Raw genomic sequence first — 12,695 nt, 5'->3', positions numbered from 1 at the left:
ATTAAATGCTTAGACATATTTAATTTAAGTGTGTTATTTAGTAAATTTTAGTAAAAGTACGTTTGCAACTTATACAAGAAGTTAAGGAACTAAGTGGAATTTAATTTGAAATACTGCTACATGAGATGTTTATAATTTTTCTACTTGTTAATGCTATTGTTTTAGAAATAGAAGCAATTTTAAAAGCTCAGTTCCCATGCTTACAGATAAAAACATTGAGTCCAAAAGAGATGAAATGACTCTTATATTTTTAAATACATAAAAAATAAAGGACAAAAATGTGAAGTTGCAAAGATTTCATGATTAAATAATTTTATTAAGACTTAAAACTACTTAAAATTCTTGAAAGAAGCTTTTTTTGTACTTAAGAGTCTCCAAAAAATTCATTCTGAATTATTATGTGCCAGTCACCGTTCACCATACTAAATGCTGAACAAAGTTAGACAGTGATAAAAAGGTATATGAGAAATCATAAATTGAGATTTTTTTTGAGAGTGTCAGAATGGAAAGAGTCCTTTGACTCCAACATTTTTATATTACTGACAAGGTCATTAAGTTTTAGAAAATGTTTAAATAACTCGTTCAGAATCCCTCAGCCAGCAAATGGCATATGTAAATTCTGCTACTCTCGGTTTGTCTACCCAGCAAATACTGACCTTCACAGGAGATTTTGAGACATAAGAGAAACAAACTTATCCAATCCTTATATTGAGTAAAGGAGGAAAAATGCAATATTGAAAAAACTGTCTTAGCATTTATTTAAATTTAAATAATAGCAAGAAACCATTTTTTAACTTTCTCACAGGATATAGGATTTTTAAAAGATCTTGAATTTAAAAAGCACATTTCTTATTTTGAAATTACAAGTAGCTATTAGCATGATGGACTGTCTACTAGCAGTTAGGGCAAGAAGCACATGCCTCCACTTTTCTCACAATATCACTTTAATTGCTGATTATGAAAGATGAGAATTTTGATCTCATCTCTCTCTGACCTGAACTATTTACCTCATTCCAACTGGGAATTGTCCTGTTTTTCCAATCTCCTTATATGGGCTTCTACCGTATACCGTTCAGTGTACGGGACGGAGAACCTCACTAGGTTCTGACTATGCGTTATTATTCTTCTGACTCCTGATAGTATACACATGTTGTCAAATTGAAGAGCGATTGCTTTTTTTATTTTTGCAATTGTAAAAGGATAATCTGAAAATATGAATCTGACTCACTATGCAATTTCTCTGTATCCAAAACTATGCTGGGCATTATCTATTTCAGGATCTCATTGTTTCTTTTCTGTACTATTGTAATAATTTTTGATTTGGTTTTCTCACTTCTAATCTTGCCTGCATACTCTTGCCAGATAATCTTCTTAAAGTCCAACTCCAGTTTTATTATTCCCCTGATTAAAAAGTAAAAACACTACACATGCACAAATGAATGAAAGCTTTAAAAAAAAAGTGAAAACTGAATAAGGTCTGCATTTCAACTAACAGTAATGTACTGAAGTCAATTTCCTGGTTTTGATATTATACTATAACTGTATAATATGTCACCATTGATGGGGAGGGCTGAATGATAGGTACACAAGAATCTTTGTACTATATACTTTCCATGAGCCGACAGTTACTTCAAAATTTAAATTAAAAAAAAAAACTTGTAAAGGATTTCTTCACATTTTTAAAATAAACAAGAAACTATTATATTTCAGCATACCCTCCAAACAGAACACTTAAAATGTCTTAAATATGCCTTATGTTTACTAACACACCTTTGTCTAAACCTTTCAATACCTCTCTCTCTCCCACGCATTTTGACTTGTGAAACACTCTCTCAGGATATACCTTAAATCGGGGGTCCCCAACCCCTGGGCCATGGACTGGTACCAGTCGGTGGCCCATTAGAAACCTAGCCGCACAGCAGGAGGTGAGCAAATGAAGCTGTATTTGTAGCCACTCCCCAGAGCTAACATCACCACCTCAGCTCCACTTCAGATCAACAGGCATTAGATTCTCATAAGAGCACCAGTCCCTGGTACCAAAAAGGTTGGGGACTGGTGCCTTAAATGTTGCCTCTCCCTCAAGCACTACCTGATTCCACATCAGCTAAATACATTGTTTCCCACCCACAAAACCTCGTACCATCTCCTTTTTGACGCTTAAAAAAGACTTGCTTGTGTATTTTTCAATCTGAGGAGTGATTTTCAGCCCTCGATAAATAGTAAGCGATTAGAAGGCAGAGTTTGTGTCTCCCTTTTTTTCAGTCCCCACAGATGCCAGTAAGTGCTTTGCTTAGTATTTGTTGAAGTGACATAAATAGTTCCTCCTTCAATGTGCAAGAGTCATCGTTCTATAAAAGAGAAAGTGTCAGTTGTAATCGACAAATAAATAAAAAATTTTAAAACAAACCGAGGATCAAAATAATACGTGTCTTTTTAATCTGGTTTTCATGCCGTAGATACCTTTTCTTTGAATAGTCTTTGTTAGACACAGTAGAAAACAAAGATGTTCGGGTACAGTTGACACATACTATAGAGTTAAACTTGAACAACAAAGTCAGCCTATGCAACATTGAGGCAAAGACTCTGGTACATACTGCACAGAAGCTTCGCTCCACTTAAAAAGAAATGCCAAGTTAGCAAGGTCTCTGAAAGTGTACTTCAGTTCCACCCTTCCATAATTTTTTTTCTTAGTATGAATGCCTTTCTCTTAATTTACTTCCCTTTATCTTTTCATTATTTCTCTTGACTGCTCAATAATAAAGGGTTCAGCTAATCCCTCCAGGGTCACTGGGGTATAGTTCTTATCAAACAAGCTTTGCAGTTACCTCCATCTGAGGTTTCTATGTCACTGCAAGTTAGTTGTTCCAATCCTGAGTCTCAAATAGTTATTTGTCCAGCATGCGGTCTGACACAGCATTCTATTTTAGCACCTATTTTGATGAAAGTATATATAAGCAAATAAATGATAATATAACAATGTAAGAGGAAGCTCAACTAAAAAAAAAAAAAAACCCTTATGCATACACATTTATTTAATTTGAATCTTTGCATCTATTTCCCAAAGTTGCTAAAACAACTTATTTTAATCCACTTATAAAGGGGGATTTTATTCAGATAATGTTTCCTACCTTGAGCTATTTTTGAGATGATTAAACTGCTGACATTCTATAATAAATTCACATTCAATAGAGCATTTGAGGGCCTCTTAAATGACAGGTACTGTGCTAGACACTGAATGCATTTCATTTGTTTTTCTAATCTTTCTGATGATTTAAAACATGGTAAATATTCCTTCCAAACCCCATCAGTGTCTCCTTATTAATAAAAGCGTTTTAATTAATAAACTGGAGTTGGTGACATCATCTGTGGTTTCCATAGCTCACTAGTTCCATACAAAGATCAACCCAGAATCTGGCCTCACTAGCACCTAGAATTGATGAAACTGAATTAACTGAAAATTATTTCTTCAGTTTATTAATTATACTTTTTCCTCAGCAGATATCAATTGATAATGTACCAAAGGGCAGTTCATTTTTGCTTACCCACAATTGATCCTCAGCTGAGGTCATGCCTTTAATTATGGATCTTTTAAAATAAACCTCTCAAACTACAACCTATTTGCCTCCTCCACTGAATAATTTCTTTCAAGATTTGCAAAGTCACAGAAAAGAATGTGTTTATCAAGAAGAGTGCCTTGCAAGTATATGTTTTGATAATTACCATAACCTCAGGGAACAGTAACTCTGTCCAATATGATCTAGAGTTAGCCCAATGCAGCTTTTAAATTGAATGGATGATTCCAAATAAACCAATATTTTGGCATCACATAACTACACAGAAGCACTAGGAAATTTATTTATTTTAGCTCTGTGAATTTATAAGGAGATAAACATAACTTTAATTGCAGAGATTGAGGTTTCTAGGTGTCATTATTTTGAGTGTCCTCAATATGAATTTCTTCAGGCTATAAACAGGAGTTAGTAGTAAAAATTTAGTTCCCCATAGATCTTTCACCAGGGATAAGAATCGAGAATATTTATAATCTGGGGATTTAGGAGAAAATAATACAGTTTAGTATAATCTTTGAAAGGTACTGGCAGAAGTAAAGTATAACCAATGTAATTTATAAACACTTTTTAATTGTATACACCAAAGAAACAAGAATTTGATGATTTCATAGTCAAGAAATACTATAGATACAGAGCGTATTAATTCAGAATCATCTTGAGAAAATGAACATAAACTTTGTGATTTTAATAAAAGCTTTTGAGAATGCACAAATATTAAAGTAGCTAGGTTTTTGGTATTGTTGTTTCTATTATATGAGTATATGTTTTCTACAATGAAAGAAATGTAACACTGAGGTTCTCAGTGAATTCTCTGGATAAAGCAAATTCCAAATTTTATTCACAGTAAATATTGAACACGTTGAAGGAAAGTACTAAGGGAGAAATTGGAATATGAGCTGAACTTAGAAGAATGTGTACAATTTGTATCCCTATAAATAAAGTGAAATTTGTACCGATATGAAAGAGGAGAGACGAAGGAAAAACATGGACAAATGCAGTGACCAAGAAACTTAAACCTGAAGGTTCTTCATTATAAAGTGAGGTAAGAATTATTTCAAGCAGATATATTCTAAAATTAATATAGAGCTAATAAGTATGAAATTCTTGAGTAGAATAGGCAAAAAATTCAACGGCATATCGATCTAGTAATAAATCACAGGAGAAGAGACTAGAGTTAGTGAATTAAGAAACTATTGTATATGTCCATTCGTGCAATGATAGGAGCTTTCTTTAAGCAATTGGGTTTGAGAGTCAGAGGCAAATCTGAAATGTATTTCAACTGAAGAAATGGTATAAGGTAATGATAGTGTACTGAGCATAAAGAAATGAGAACATTTGAACTTAAAAAAAAGAATGGATTCCAAAGGAGCCATGACAGTAATGTCAAATGGCACATAATGGGAATGCCCTTAGGGTGACCAGAACATCAAAAACAGCAGATACATCCTGCCTTTGATAAGCCCCCATCTCCAGGAGCCAATAAGCAGAAGGATTCCACCCTGTAAGGATCATATAAGCTGAACACCTCAGACAATGTTCAATCCTGACCTGAGAGTATCACGAAGAGGTATGCTGAGAGCTAAAGACTCTAACCTTCTGCCCATTGTAGCCACTGACTTGGGACCAACGTGAAACCATCAGTGCAGCCAGTCAACAGAGCTCACTTTGGAGATGCTAAGGACTTTCATGCCTTCACTCTGTCTTGTAAGACTCTGTACTTCTCTCTGTGTGTTGTATGTTAACGTGCATGGGTATCTGATCGGTTTATCTGAGAAGATTCCACTCAAAAACCTGCCATTGTGGAAAGACACAAACACATTCAAGGGTGTTGCTTCTGAAGCTGCTTTCCTTGCTTGCAACAGATGTATTGATGATAAACTGGATATTTGGAAAAAAAAAAAAAAGATATGAGTTAAATTTGATTCAAATTTTTAGGACTATGAGAATACAGAAAAAGAAATGCCATTTAATAAACTTGAAATATAAGAAGGTGAGTAAATATAAGAAATATTGAGAGTAAATTATAAACAGAGCTCAAAGGAGACATAAATATAACTAAGGAGTATCCAAGTGGGTGTTATCTAAAACAGTTTGAAATGTATGAGTAAATCTTGGGTTAGTAGTTTGACTAGATACAATAGATTTGTGAAGCATTAGTAGAAAGATTACTTTAGTTCCTGTGTTGAAGATGTTTCCAAAATAGGGAAGAACAGACAGCTGTAGATTATTTTGAAGTTTGTCTACATAGAGAAGAGAGGTGTAGGAAAAGAAAGAAATAACAGAATAGTAAAAGGTCAGAGAATAGTTTAGTATAAAAGAGATTGAAAGGGGCCACTTTTATCATTAAGTTCTACCGGGCATTAAGTTTCACTGCCATTATTTGGAATAAAATATATTTTTATAAAGAGAAAATTTTGATGAGTGACTATAATGAATAAACCTCCAAATCTCATGTGGCTGTACATGATAAGCACACTTCTTGATTTCAAGAAGTCCATACAGATATTCCCTGATGGGTGGTCAGCTTCCCAAGTGGTCATGCCCTAGACCTTTTATCTTATGGCTCCACTCTCTTCTAGGGCTTCAGAGTCCTCTGAATTTGGCTAGAAAATAGGAAAAGATGAATTGTGTGTTGGAAGTCTTAGGGCCAAGCCTGGAAATGGTGTGTATCACTTCTCCACACACCCTATTGGCTAGAACTCAGTCACATGGGCTTACTTAATTGCAAGTATATTTGGAAAATGCAAACTATAAGGTCAGAAAGAAGAGGAATCTGGTTTGGTGGCAGTTAGTCTTTGCTATACTCAGTTCTTGGGGATATATCTGATTAGTAATGATTATCATGAAGAGATAAAAACAAATAAAATTTAACATTTAATTTTGTATGCTATTCATGTGAAATTAATTCTTTTTCTTTATCTTTCATCAAAATGCTTATATTCTAGCTTAAATCCTGCCACTGAGTCCACGAACTTCAGCAACTTACATTTCCCTATTAGTAGTTATAATAATACTGATGATAACTGTTATATTTTAAAACTTTTGGAGTAATATTTTAAAAAAGTAATTTGTTATATTTCGTTTGATAGAAATCTAATAAGTGAATCAATGTACTATTCACTCATTCTTTGTGGTAAAACAGACAAAACAAAGAGGATGACATTTGTTCTTTAACAATTGAATACATTGGTGGATGAAAAAGGCGCCACATAGTAAACCTGACAAGCTCAGTGGAGGCCAGCATGGCGGGCCCTACAAACTCAGCGACAGAAAGTAACCACATAGAATGGTCTTGTTATTGGGACAAAAAAGAGGTCCATCTGCCTGTGTGCATCTAAGACAAAGAGATACATGCAGTTTTGGTAGCAAAGAAAGCAAGGTTTATTAGAGAGCTGTAAGTCCCAGGACAAGCTATGACTCAAAAGCCTGGCTCCCCAGGTGTCTCAGGGTACAGATAATATAGGGAAAAATCAGTAGTCATGGAAACTAAGGGAGTTGGGATCATGGATGCCACTGATTGGATGATTGAAAGGGGATGAGGTAACTGATTATTGTGCCTCATTCTGTAATCAGCCCCATTGCTATCCCCTCTGGTCCCATGGTAGGTGGGTTTGTTCTGCCTCGATGGGCCTGGAGTTGAAACACATCTAAAGCCAAGATGCTATCTTTTGTCTAAAGTCCAACTGAAACCTATTGTCCTCATGATTAGACTGAGGCTCAGTTCATCTTATGTCCTGAGGTTTAGTGATTAAAGGAGCAGGCATACAGAGGATAAGGGAGAGAAAAAGCAAGTGAGCCGCAGTAACAATATCTGGGAACAACCAGCTTGAATCAGAGAAAAAAAAAATAAAAACTATATTAAAAAAATGAAGTTTGTATGTGGTTATAGTCTAAACATAAAAATTCCTAACTAAAACCAGGTCACAGCAGGTAGTCACATCATATTTTAATATATGGTCTAAAATACCTTAAAACATGAAGGTATAAAACACTTTAAATAATAAAAACTAAAAATAGATCATTTCCAGGCTGGTATATCTTGGTTTTAATATATAAAATCAAGATTATTTTTAAAATAATATGTAAGACTATTTAATGATGAAATCATGAAAATTCTCTTTCCATCTCTCTATATATACATATATGTATATACATACATACGCACACATATATATAATGCAAAATTCAATTTGAAATATATGTATAATATAATCTCAGTTTTATTGGGGAAAATGAGCATCCATATATCTAGTGTGGATGAAAAAGGGGCCACATACTAAAACTGACAAGCTCAGGAGAGACCAGCACGGGAGGACCCTACAAACTCAGAGACTGAAAGTAACCACATAGGGTGGTCTGAACATAAAAATTCCCAGCTAAAAGGGGATCAGGAAGGATAGCTGAGTCCTAGGCCTGTAGCTAGCTTGACAAAGGCCAATCTCTATTGTCTTTTTGCATCTTAAGTAACACCTTTGAAATGTTAGAGAAATTCCCTTTTCTAGACCCCTCAGGGCACAACCTCTCACCAGAGCAGGAGACCACAGAACCCCCATTGTTATCTTATTCCCCATCCCACTCTCCTGCCCCCCGACATATACCACCTCTATATGCTATACATTTTAACTATCCTGAACCTACCAATGTAAAAGAAGTATGTGTCTATGTTTTACTTTTTATTCAGTCCAGAAGTATCCCCGCCTTGCTTTCTCCCACCCCCTTCATCTACCAGCAGTGGATTTCATGTAACCTTTCTTATGGCTCTTTCTTTGATTCTAATGTGTAAAATAAGATGCAAAATCTCCATTCTCAGAAGCATTTTCTCAATTCATTAAGATTTTGTTTTCCAGCAATTGTCATCAGTTTGGCTTAAATGAACTCATAAAAATTCTCCATAGGTTTGGAAGTTTCTAACATCAATGCATTTATTTGTGTTTATGATGTGTCAGGTATTGTTCTAGAGTCTTGGAATACACCAGTCAACAAAACAAACAAAGGTCTCTTCTCTTGTGAAGCTTAATAAGCCAGGAGAGACACAATAAAAAATTAATACAACTAACAAATAAATGTCATTGAATATTAAAAGGTGATAAGTTGCTATATAAAAAAAAGAAAAAGTAGAGCAAGGTAAGGGGTACATGAGTATGGGGAGAGGTGAAGAAATTACAATTTCAGATAAAGTCATTGAGAGACCTTTCATCTGACCTTTGCTAAGCACTTTCTGTGTATTGCTAAATACTTTCTGTCTTTTTTTAGTAAATAAATGTAACTTGCTTTTACTACTCTTGTGTAGTAAATAAATGTAAGTTGCTTTTATTGTAGTAATCTCACCTTGTGTAGTAATTTTTATTGTACTAATCTCACCTTGTGTAGTAAATAAATGTAAGTTGCTTTTACGCCTTTGGATATTATTATCTACATGATACAGATGAGTAACTGAGGCTGAAACAAGTAAAGCAACCTGCTTAAAATCACACAGTAATTAGGTAGGTTGTGAATTTATGAATAAAAGATCCAGAGATAAAACGTGGGTTTCTTTGAGCCCAAAGCCAGTGCTTTAATCCACTTCACATGATCTCCTCTTTCTTTGAAGTCATATTTTAATTTATCAAATCAATACATCTGGTTGTGTTGCCTCCATTTACATATCATACAGTTCTTCCAGGATTCTTAGTCTGAACTAACGTACCCAGACGACCATCTACATGTAATATAGCCTAAAAACAGCCTTTGAACAATGATGCTAATTTCCAAAACAAGATAAATATGGTTTTTCTCACATCTCCAAATTAGTCTAGATATGTGCTGTTTTTAGTGACTGTCAAAAATTGAAATCACAGATTCTAATTTGCCAATATTTAATGATCATCTTCTCACTGTAACTTCATATGGCTTAAGCAGCAAGGAATCTCTCTTGGTTGTCTTTTATAGGGCACTAATCACCTCCCAAAGGCCCACTTTCTAAGACCATTACCTTGGGAGTTGGTATTTTAACATGAATTTGGGAAGACATAAAAATTCAGTCCATAACAGAGGTGAATATAGCACTTCTTAAAATTGCCTAAATGCCATGTTCAGTGATGCTTTCATTCCTAAAGATGTAGTGCATATAAAACAGTTGTGTGTGTGTGTAAAATTATCTTTCCTGCTGCAATATTTTAACTCTACCGTGATATAGGAAATTAAACTTAATATGCATATATTAAAAATTTTGGTCTTAAAGTTTTTTTGCCTATTTACCACTATCTTTATTAAATAACTAATTTTATCAAAAAGATTTCCTTGAGGGTTAATTAATCTTTGTTCTGAAGGAGACCAAAGTTTTGCCTTTGTGGGGTACCGATTTTATTAAGAAGCGAAAGACTCAGAAAGAACTTTTGACCTGCTCCCTTTTCTGCCTAAGAGATTCAGATGTAAAGGCCTACTCCAGGAAAGAAATCTTAGGATGCTCACCTTAGCATAATTTGAATTGAGTATAGTGGATGGAAGGGCTCTAGGCAAGCATCTGATAACTGGATCACCCCCTATACTCATTGAAGCAAAAACTTACCTGCCATGTATGTTCTACTTTTCCTCAGCTACCTATATATCACCGTTCTCACTTTTGAAATCTCAAACCATTACCCACCCCTGTTTTTCTTTTATCTAAAATAATATGTATACACAATTTCACCTCACTGTCCTTGGAATTTTTATGCTTACATGAATTCCCCATGTGTGCATGTATTAAAACTTAATTCTCTCCTATTAATCCTCCTCTGTTAATTTGATTATTAGCTTGGCTAGAAAAACCTAAAAGATGGGAGGAAAATTATTATTTTTCTAGCCCTTACAGTTCCAGTTCCAAGATAGTATTTTAGATATTCAAAAGAAACATCCTTTGTGCTATATTTAGAGTACCTAAGGAGAATTGTTACGTAAATCAATATGGGAACTGTGAATAGTCAATCTTGTTCTATCTTTAAAATATATCTTTGGTATGTATGTCTATTCTCAAAGTTCTTGTCCAAGCCTTTATTTTTTATCACCAAGGAACTTATACAGGGTACTTCAAATAGTCACTGTTGCTCATAAAATAAAGTCCAAGACCCTGCTTGGCCTACAGCCCTTCAGAGTCTGGCTCCTACTAACTCTTCACCATCATCTCATAGCAGTTCCCACCTTGACCACTACATCCCAACCTCAGTGGTTTTAATTCTCTTCCTTGTCCAGTTCTTCTCCACCTACAGATTTTGCGTGTATTCCTTCTTCTACCAAGCTTTCTCCACTGGTTTATTCTCATTATTTAAGCCTTACCTCAAATGCCCTACCATTTGTATCTATTAATCTAATGCAGCATCCACAATCAACCTCCTTTACATTATCCTATTATTTTCTGTCTACCACTTAAGAACCTCTTGTTATCTTTTTTATTTGTTTACTTGGTTATTTTCTGCTCATTCACTAGAAAATAAGAACTCTGTTCACATAAACCTTATCTAAACACATAGACATCTATAACTAGAACCTTGCCTTCAATAAATACTTGTTAAATAAAAAAAATGAGTAAATATTTAGATAATATAGACAGGCATTAAAACCTGATTCATTTTATTCACAATGTGTATGAAAAAAAGAGAGAAGGTGAGAAAAAAATATGTCTATGTGTAGATATATCAGGGGCATATCCTGTGAATATTATAAATATAAGAATTTGTGGTCTGGTCTTTCAGACTATAGAAAACACAGATATATAATTCTGAATTATGAATTGTTTCACTATTTCATTAACTCTGTAGTTACAATCGGTGGTATAATAATTTTACTTTTTATTATATAAAAATTCTCTTTATGTTATTTTGAGGGTAACTTACATTAACTTTGGGGAAAGTCATTAGCATATGAAAACATTTGCACTTGTCCATTATGATCCAACAAGAGAGTGCTAGGCATTGATGGTTTCTAATAAACACCAGGGAGCGATAAAATATAATAACAAGGCATTCAAATATGCAAAGGAGAAAAGACATTTGATGGTTTTATACTAATTATAGTTGTACAATTCAGATTCAAAACATCAAACTATGTAGTGCTCCATTAAATGGCACTGGTTTAGGTGAGTTGAAAAGAAATGTGGGAAGGAGAAAAAAAAGACTTTCTAGTTTTGCTAAAGTTGATTTCCAATACAAAAACTGCATATGAGAGGAATTTGACATTTGGGAAGCATTGTTTTGTCAGAAAGATTCCTAAGACGGCAATATAACATTGTAAAGATTACATTCACCTTCCCAGCAAGGGTGTGAATTTATCTTGAAAAAAATGATAGGAAAAAATTAAGAAATCATATTGCTTCGCCGAATGATATAGAAGGAAATCATTCATTTAAAAATTCTCCAGACAGCTTTTGATGCATGTTTTCAGATCTCAACAATGCTTTGATCAATCAAATGTATTGAGAACATATGAGGATACAAAGTGGCCATATCAAGACGTACTTTCTGCATTTACATTTTCTCCATCTCAAGTGCTACTTAAATCTGGAGTCCTTTGTCACCAAGCTGAATGAAATTCTCTGGCATGTGAAGGTTCCCTTTTAAAATTGTATTATCCTTATTTTTATAGATTATTTTTTCTCCTGTTCTCAGCCAAGATACTAATATTATTCAAGTACTTCAAAGATATATTGCTTGCACTTTGCCGACAATATCAGGTATTGCCTCTGGTTAAGCCTTTATGAAAAAGCTGCTTTTTCTATATAAGAGAAAACTTGTGTAGCAGGACAACAAAAGACTTTCCCACTGCATTCTTAAATCTGAATGAACCTACTGGATTGATAAGAACACTAAAACCAGAATTGGCATATTGCTCAAAATCGGCCTTTCAGCAGCACCCCTGAGCCAGATAATTCACTTTCTCTCCCTCACTGTTATTCTCAGATAAGGGGAAAGGAAAAAGAAATTCTAATGTACATACTAATATTGGAGTTTTGTGAAAGAAAATGTAACTTTCTCTAGGAGGATGAATGATGATGAGATTTTCCATACAGAAATGTCTTGAAGAGTGTTGCCATATAGAAACCTAAACAACGAGTCTGATTTCTTAAAACAGAAAGAAGTAAGAAAGAAAGAAAGAAAGAAAGAAAGAAAGAAA

Source organism: Pteropus alecto, unplaced genomic scaffold (assembly GCF_000325575.1).
Source record: "Pteropus alecto unplaced genomic scaffold, ASM32557v1 scaffold69, whole genome shotgun sequence".
Taxonomy (NCBI): Eukaryota; Metazoa; Chordata; class Mammalia; order Chiroptera; family Pteropodidae; genus Pteropus; species Pteropus alecto.
This window is presented reverse-complemented; position numbering follows the sequence as displayed.